Below are 7,520 nucleotides of genomic sequence, written 5' to 3' on the forward strand. Positions count from 1 at the left end.
CTCATGGCCAGTGATATATTCAATCATGCCTATGTCATTACACTCCAGTAAAAGCTCTGGACACCAAAGCTTAGGGGAACTTTCCTGTTTGGCAATATTCTGTGCTAAATTTCTTATTATGCAATAGTATAACATATAGCAATTTCATCTAAAAACCCAATCAGCCTTAAACTTTGAACTATTTCTGTAATCCTTTTTAAAATTTTTTTTTATTTTTATTTATTTATTTATTTATTTATTATACTTTATGTTCTAGAGTACATGTGCACACCATTCAGGTTTGTTACATATGTATACATGTGCCATGTTGGTGTGCTGCACCCATTAACTCATCATTTACATTAGGTATATCTCCTAATGCTATACCTCCCCCCTCCCCCCACCCCACAACAGGCCCCAGCATGTGATGTTCCCCTTCCTGTGTCCAAGTGTTCTCATTGTTCAGTTCCCACCTATGAGTGAGAACATGCAGGGTTTGGTTTTCTGTTCTTGTGATAGTTTGCTGAGAATGATGGTTTCCAGCTTCATCCATGTCCCTACAAAGGACATAAACTCATCCTTTTTTCTGGCTGCATAGTATTCCATGGTGTATATGTGCCACATTTTCTTAATCCAGTCTATCATTGATGGACATTTTGGTTGGTTCCAAGTCTTTGCTATTGTGAATAGTGCCGCAATAAACATACGTGTGCATGTGTCTTTATAGCAGCATGATTTATAATCCCTTGGGTATATACCCAGTAATGGGATGGCTGGGTCAAATGGTATTTCTAGTTCTAGATCCCTGAAGAATCGCCACACTGTCTTCCACAATGGTTGAACTAGTTTTCAGTCCCACCAGTAGTGTAAAAGTGTTCCTATTTCTCCACATCCTCTCCAGCACCTGTTGTTTCCTGACTTTTTAATGATCACCATTCTAACTGGTGTGAGACAGTATCTCATTGTGGCTTTGATTTGCATTTCTCTGATGGCTAGTGGTAATGAGCATTTTTTCATGTGTCTGTTGGCTGCATAAAAAAAAATCTAGGCAATACCATTTAGGACATAGGCATGGGCAAGGACTTCATGTCTAAAACACAAAAAACAATAGCAACAAAAGCCAAAATTGACAAATAGGATCTAATTAAACTAAAGAGCTTCTGCACAGCAAAAGAAACTACCATCAGAGTGAATACGCAACCTACATAATGGGAGAAAACTTTTGCAATCTACTCATCTGATAAAGGGCTAATATCCAGAACCTACAAAGAACTCAAACAAATTTACAAGAAAAAAACAAACTACCCCATCAAAAAGTGGGCAAAGGATATGAACAGACAATTCTCAAAAGAAGGTATTTCTGTAATCTTTAAATTATTTCTTTAACTGTTTTTAGGATCCTACTGATTTCCCCACCGCCACCTACCCTGGCAATTTCCCTTGATTATTTCTCTGTACATGACTTCTCTGCCTGCAAATTACTTTCCATACCCATCATATTAGCTGCTTAGGTCCTTCCTACCTAAGTCCTTGCTGAGCATCATAGCCTTATAATTTATTCTTCTTTTTATTATTCTCCCTTGAAACAACCAAGTTCTCTGCTGCCAGAAGGAAATGTTCTTGTCTCCTAGAAAATCATCAGTACCTACTTATTGACCCATTATATGCCAGATTTCTTTTTCTGATTTTGGAAGTTCTTCTTTAGTCCATTAATAGAACCTTCCAAATATACTTATCACTCCACAACTTCATCCTCTACATGTTATTAATATCATGTAGACAATTGTCTTGCCTTAAAATTAATTCAATATTTATATATTTTCCATTATACTTAGTGTCTGAAGTTTATGTATTTTGTCTTATTTATCTTTTTATTCACCTTGAGTTTTAGTAAGTTTACATGGCTATGCTATGTATGTGTCTAGATTAGTGTCTGAAATATGGTAACCTTTATTATGTATAGGTATCTTCGGTTACCTAATTCTCAAAACTCAAAGATCAAATGTATCTGGTCTTTTAAATTCACTAGATGGGAGCATTTGCCAAGTCTCACCACAATACAGGATCTCTAAACTTAAAGATTTTAGATACTAAAAAGCCAGACATGATAAATGTCAAATCAATCTACAACTTTAGCTAAAACATAAATGCATATCCTTTTTCCCCATATATATAGCTCTGTATATAAATAATTCACCTAATATAGCTCAAATTTTTTGACTATTGAAAATAAATCTTCCCCTCAGACAGTGCCTACTTTCATCACTTAGCTCATCTACCTCCTAGCCAAGGATCTCTGAGTGGTATTTATTCCTCCTCTCTTTCTCTTACGATGCAACTCTGTAATCCGTACATTAAATGATAGTTACTTAGTCCCACAAAGCCCATATATAGTCATAAGGCTCAGGACATGAAACTCCAAACTATGGCACCTTGACATATGAGAAAATAGCAGAAACAGGAAGGTCTCTCCCACGTTTCACTGAAGCAGGTCATAAAACCTAGGAAGGTCACTCTCTAACCTTCTCCCACTCTCCTCCCCTAAAACAGATGAGAAGACTTTCACTAGAGACATACCCTCCCTATGCCTGGAAGAAAGGAGTATTCTTATCTCTGAAGACATTGGGACACACAGTAATAGCTGAAAAACAGGCCTTGCTAACTTGCCTCCAGTTTATTATTAGATGATACATTTTTATCCAATCATATTTCTCCATCACTACCCACTTCTCCATCAAAACTAGCCTTAAAAATGCATGGGTTTACATATTTTTTTAGTCTTCATTTCCACAGTTCCTTTGTCACACAAAAACTGTATTAAATAAATTTATATGTTTTTCTCTTGTCCATTTGTCTTTTGTTTTAGGGGCCAACCATAAACCTGTAGAAATTGCAATTTTTGTTATTGGTCATGAGAGTTTGCTGTCTTTTGTTTTATTTATTTATTTATTTATTTATATTTAGAGATGGAGGCTCTCTCTGTTGCCCAGGCTGGAGTGCAGTGGTGCCATCATGGCTCACTGCAACCTCTGCCTCCCAGGTTGAAGCAATTCTCCTGCCTCAGCCTCCCAAGTAGTTGGCATTACAGGTGCCCACCACCACATCCGGCTAATTTTTGCATTTTTAGTAGAGACGGGGTTTCACCACGTTGGCCAGGCTGGTCTTGAACTCCTGAGCTCAAGAGTTCCACCTCGGCCTCCCAAAGTGCTGGGACTACAGGTGTGAGCTGGCATTTGCTGTCTTTTGTGTTTCTCTTCTACTACCCTCCTTTACTTCTCTGTCCTTTTGTCTTTATTTAGCATCTAACCCAGTCAATGTATTTTAACTAGTTTGTCTATGGACTACATTAAAATAATCTCAAAATTTTTCATTGACATTTAACATTGGGTTCTGTGGTACAAGCAGACATTCCAGTTAAATATCTAGATTCTACTCATGATACTTTCACTAGTGCATTGGTATTTCCTTTTTATTGATTGTTATGGTTAGCCACCTCACTGACACGGATCTTTGTGTTGTTGATTGATCCATTAAAAAGAGGAACCCCAAACTGTTATGTAGTCTGTGATGAAGAAGTACCTCTCATCCCCACCGAAATGGTAAAGTCCATGAAACTGCAACACCACCACCCAATATCAGGACAGAATAAACCAACAGAAAACAAAAACCTCAACAAAGTTATCTGAAATAGGGTGGTCTTTCCCTAACCAATGTATTTGAGAAAAGCCCCTAAGAAATTTTGCTGATATTTATGAGTCCTTGTATGAGTAGCTCTTAATATATCAAAACCATAAATCTGCCTTCATGGATTACTAGATTAATTTCTTTATTGTACACCAAAGATTTTTTTGACACCATATAATTTAGCATTTATTCTTAACATATACATAAACAACTCCATGATTCATATTACAAAAAAACACTTTTAAGAAAAAAAACTTAAACAATGTAAAACCAGTACTAGCTTCTTAAGCTAGAAGGTTCAATTCACTTCCTCTAACTAGTGAAATCACGTGGACAATTTATCCCTATCTGGACTCAATTCTTCCTTTTAAATCACACATTTTTCTTAAATTGTTTGCAATTTAAATTAGGAAATCTCTGCAGCTCTTATGGGATGAAAGACTTCTACAAATCTTTAATTTGGAATTGCCTCTTTAAGATGTTTTTTTATCTAAACCAAGTCTGAGTCTATAGGACTACACACAGTAGAGGAGCTTTCAGGAAGGCAAATAGTTTTCTATTTCAAAGAATCCACTTGGGTGGTAACATTCAGTTAAGACAAGAACAGAATTGTCACTCGAAAAATAATTTTCTTCAGTTGCCAAGAAAACTTCGCTGGATTTTGGACCCAGAAGAACTTCAGGTCCTCAGAAATATCTCTTCTGTTATTGTCATAGTCTCTTACCTGATAAATACCAAAGCTTTCACATAGGAGACCTGATGAAGTTGTAAATTTTCTGTATCCTTTAGTATTTAGAATTTTTGCATCCTTTAGATATAAATTGATGCAGGTACAGTATTTACCTACCTACAATATTAGAGCACTGAAAATGAAAATCCTCTGTGGTTTCTACTATTCCTTATGTTAAGAATTTTGTGATTTAAGTTTATTATTTCTTTTATTTATGGTTATTCAACCACCTCATCCACAGATACGTAATTCTTGATGGATTCTCAAAGCTTTGCCTTCAGTGGAGAATTTACTACAGGTTACTCTAATAAATAATATCATTAGTCATCGTGCTATTGCATACCAAGTGTGCAATATTCCAGAATTTGATTCTTAGCTGGTTTGCATTTGCCTTCAGCCCCAATTGGATCAAGGATTCATTTTCTAATTTTAACATATTTATCCGAACCTGTTTAATAATAAAATATCCTGACTAATCAGGTTTCTTGTTTCTAAATAGAAACTCTACTTAATTATAGAAAACATTTATTAGAAGGGGACTGGACCTCACAGGATTTATTGGAACACTAGAAAATTAAGCTAAAGAATTAGAAAGGATAAGGAAATGCTATGTACTAAGATGTATATCCAAAATACCTTATGATTAAGATGAGGTTATCTGTCTATTACCTCTGCTTCTGACCTCAAAAGTGCTGACACCACTTGACACAGTATCATTTCAATAAAAATAGTGTTTAAGTAGCTTTCTGGTTTGAAAGATTTCTATAATCTCTCTCATTGTTCCACTTCTTATGGCATTAATAAGCTTAACATAAGAGCAAAAGAAGGGATAATACATTGAAGGGGAAAAGACTAGTTTCATAAATGTTACCCATTGCTTAATTTCATTAAATGATGAAGTTTTATGAAAAAAATTAAGGAAAATATCTTAAAAGCTATTTGAAGTAGAAACACAATCATTTGAATGCAAGTTAGTTAAATACTAAAATCTCCATGTATTCCCTCTTCTATATTTAGGAGGTACTTAGAGGGCTAGCTGATTTGATGTTTAAATACTTCTTAAACCTCTTATCTAACTGCCTTGAGGAAAGTTCTACTGCTAGTATATTTAATATGGCATGCTTTTCAATATTTCACTAGAATCACCTAAAACTCCAGAGAACTCATATTCTTTATGAGTCTCATAAACGGTGTCATTTTTAAGAGCACAATTTCAAAAGGCACATATGAGAATATAGTGATATGACAAAATCTGTCTAGGATATTCAAACAGACACCTAAATCTCCAAGGGGCTGGGTAGAGGTCAACATTTATACAATATTTATAATGAAGAGCCCAAGAAACATCTTTTCACTATTACATTTCATGTTCATCACTACATTACACATCATGAAGCTGACACTTTTACTGGCTGAGGCATTACCACTTCAAAATCAAATTAGAAATCAAAAGCTTTTCTTCCCCACTTTGGTTTGAAAAAAGAGTACCCTATAAAGACTATCAAATATCAAACAAGTATATTTCAAGTTATGTGCCGCTTTTTTTTTCTTAGAAATTATTCAATATTTATCGCTTCTCGGCCTTTTGGCTAAGATCAAGTGTAGAAATTATTCAATATTCAGTGACATAAATTCCCTGAAAAATTCAGTGATAATTAGCTACTGTTAAACTTATACACACAACTCTTGGACAAATCTTGTTATCGCAAAGCAAAGAAATGTTGTTAGCATAACAATAGTGTTGGTCCATCATCACTCATTTCCTAATGGCAGATTCAGCCATTTTTACTCTTCTAAGTAATGATATATAGAATGAAGGAAGAAATGCAGAACATAGGAGGAACTGCTTTCTTTCTTTTTTTTTTTTAAAGTAAAGCCCCCTTAAAGCCAGAAGACCCAATTGCATCTTAGTCAGTCAACTGATTAAATCAATGTACATGAACGTTCTTTGTAAGGCTTAGGGTGTAAGTGGCTTGTAGATGTGTTGTGGGATACCTACATCCGTGCATGTGCAAAAGTGCACAGAAAATCATGATGATGAAGTAGAAACTGCACTTTTTTAGGAGTCAAAAGATGTACATTTAAACTCTAACTTCACTAAGTTTTCATCTTCCCCTCATGATCAAGACATGATAACCTTCCACATATGTGTACATTAGTTTCTTAATTATACAATGCAAATTATACCTATTTCATGAAAACAAGTTGAAAACTAGGTATTGCTCAAAAGAAATTTATTGTTTAGGAAGAAGTTGTGTTAAAGTTGTATGAAAATTCTGGAATTGAAATCCATTTAAATTCCATGTTATAAATAAATAAAAGAAACAATGTACATCTCCTAGTATAATCTTTAGCACATAGGAGATACCCCATAAATGTAATTCATTTTCCTCTTTCATTTGTCTCTACATACAAATCTCAATCTCACAGAAATTGGGTTTCATTAATTTTTATTGGGTTTCATTAAATGAAACTCACATAGTTACTATAAGAATTAAAATTAAAAAATAAAATTAAACTCTAAATTCTAATGATTTCTGAAAAGTGAGATATTATTATTATTGAAATTAAAGTCAAGAAATACTTGTGGAAAAATGGAAACACAGGCCTGTCCTTAACATCAAAGAATCAAGCAAAATTTTCACAATCAATGTTGTCAGACTCTGGAAGATGACCAAAGGCTACAGCAACCAAGTTAAAGTCTGTCTGGGGCTGGGTTGAGGGGAGAATAGGGAGTGAGTGGTTCATGGATATGAGGTTTCCTTTTGGAGTGTTGAAAATATTGTGGAACAACATTGTGAATACACTACATTCTACTGATTCATACACTTTAAAATTGTATGGAAATATGGTAATATGGAAAACTTTGTTTTATGTATTTTATCATAAAAAGACACAATATAAATCAAATATAAATAACCCAACATATATTAAATAAATTAAATTCTGACTTAAAATCCAAATCTCAACTTTTTCCTGGTAAATTTTATTAAATATTTAAAGAAATTAAACAAAAATATTAAACAAGTTTCTCAGACAACATGGAGTAGGGAAATCTTCTAACTTGGTTTAAGATGTCAACTTAATCCTCATAGTGATCATTGATATAGCAATACAAAAGATATTA

The 7,520-nt window shown here is 34.1% G+C and overlaps 1 pseudogene; it reads left to right on the top strand.

Moving 5' to 3' along the window:
* The first annotated feature begins 5,962 nt into the window (after positions 1-5,962).
* On the top strand, positions 5,963-6,081 carry LOC114673918 (U2 spliceosomal RNA; annotated as a pseudogene).
* The last annotated feature ends 1,439 nt before the right edge of the window (positions 6,082-7,520 follow it).

This window comes from Macaca mulatta, chromosome 18 (assembly GCF_049350105.2).
Source record: "Macaca mulatta isolate MMU2019108-1 chromosome 18, T2T-MMU8v2.0, whole genome shotgun sequence".
NCBI lineage: Eukaryota > Metazoa > Chordata > Mammalia > Primates > Cercopithecidae > Macaca > Macaca mulatta.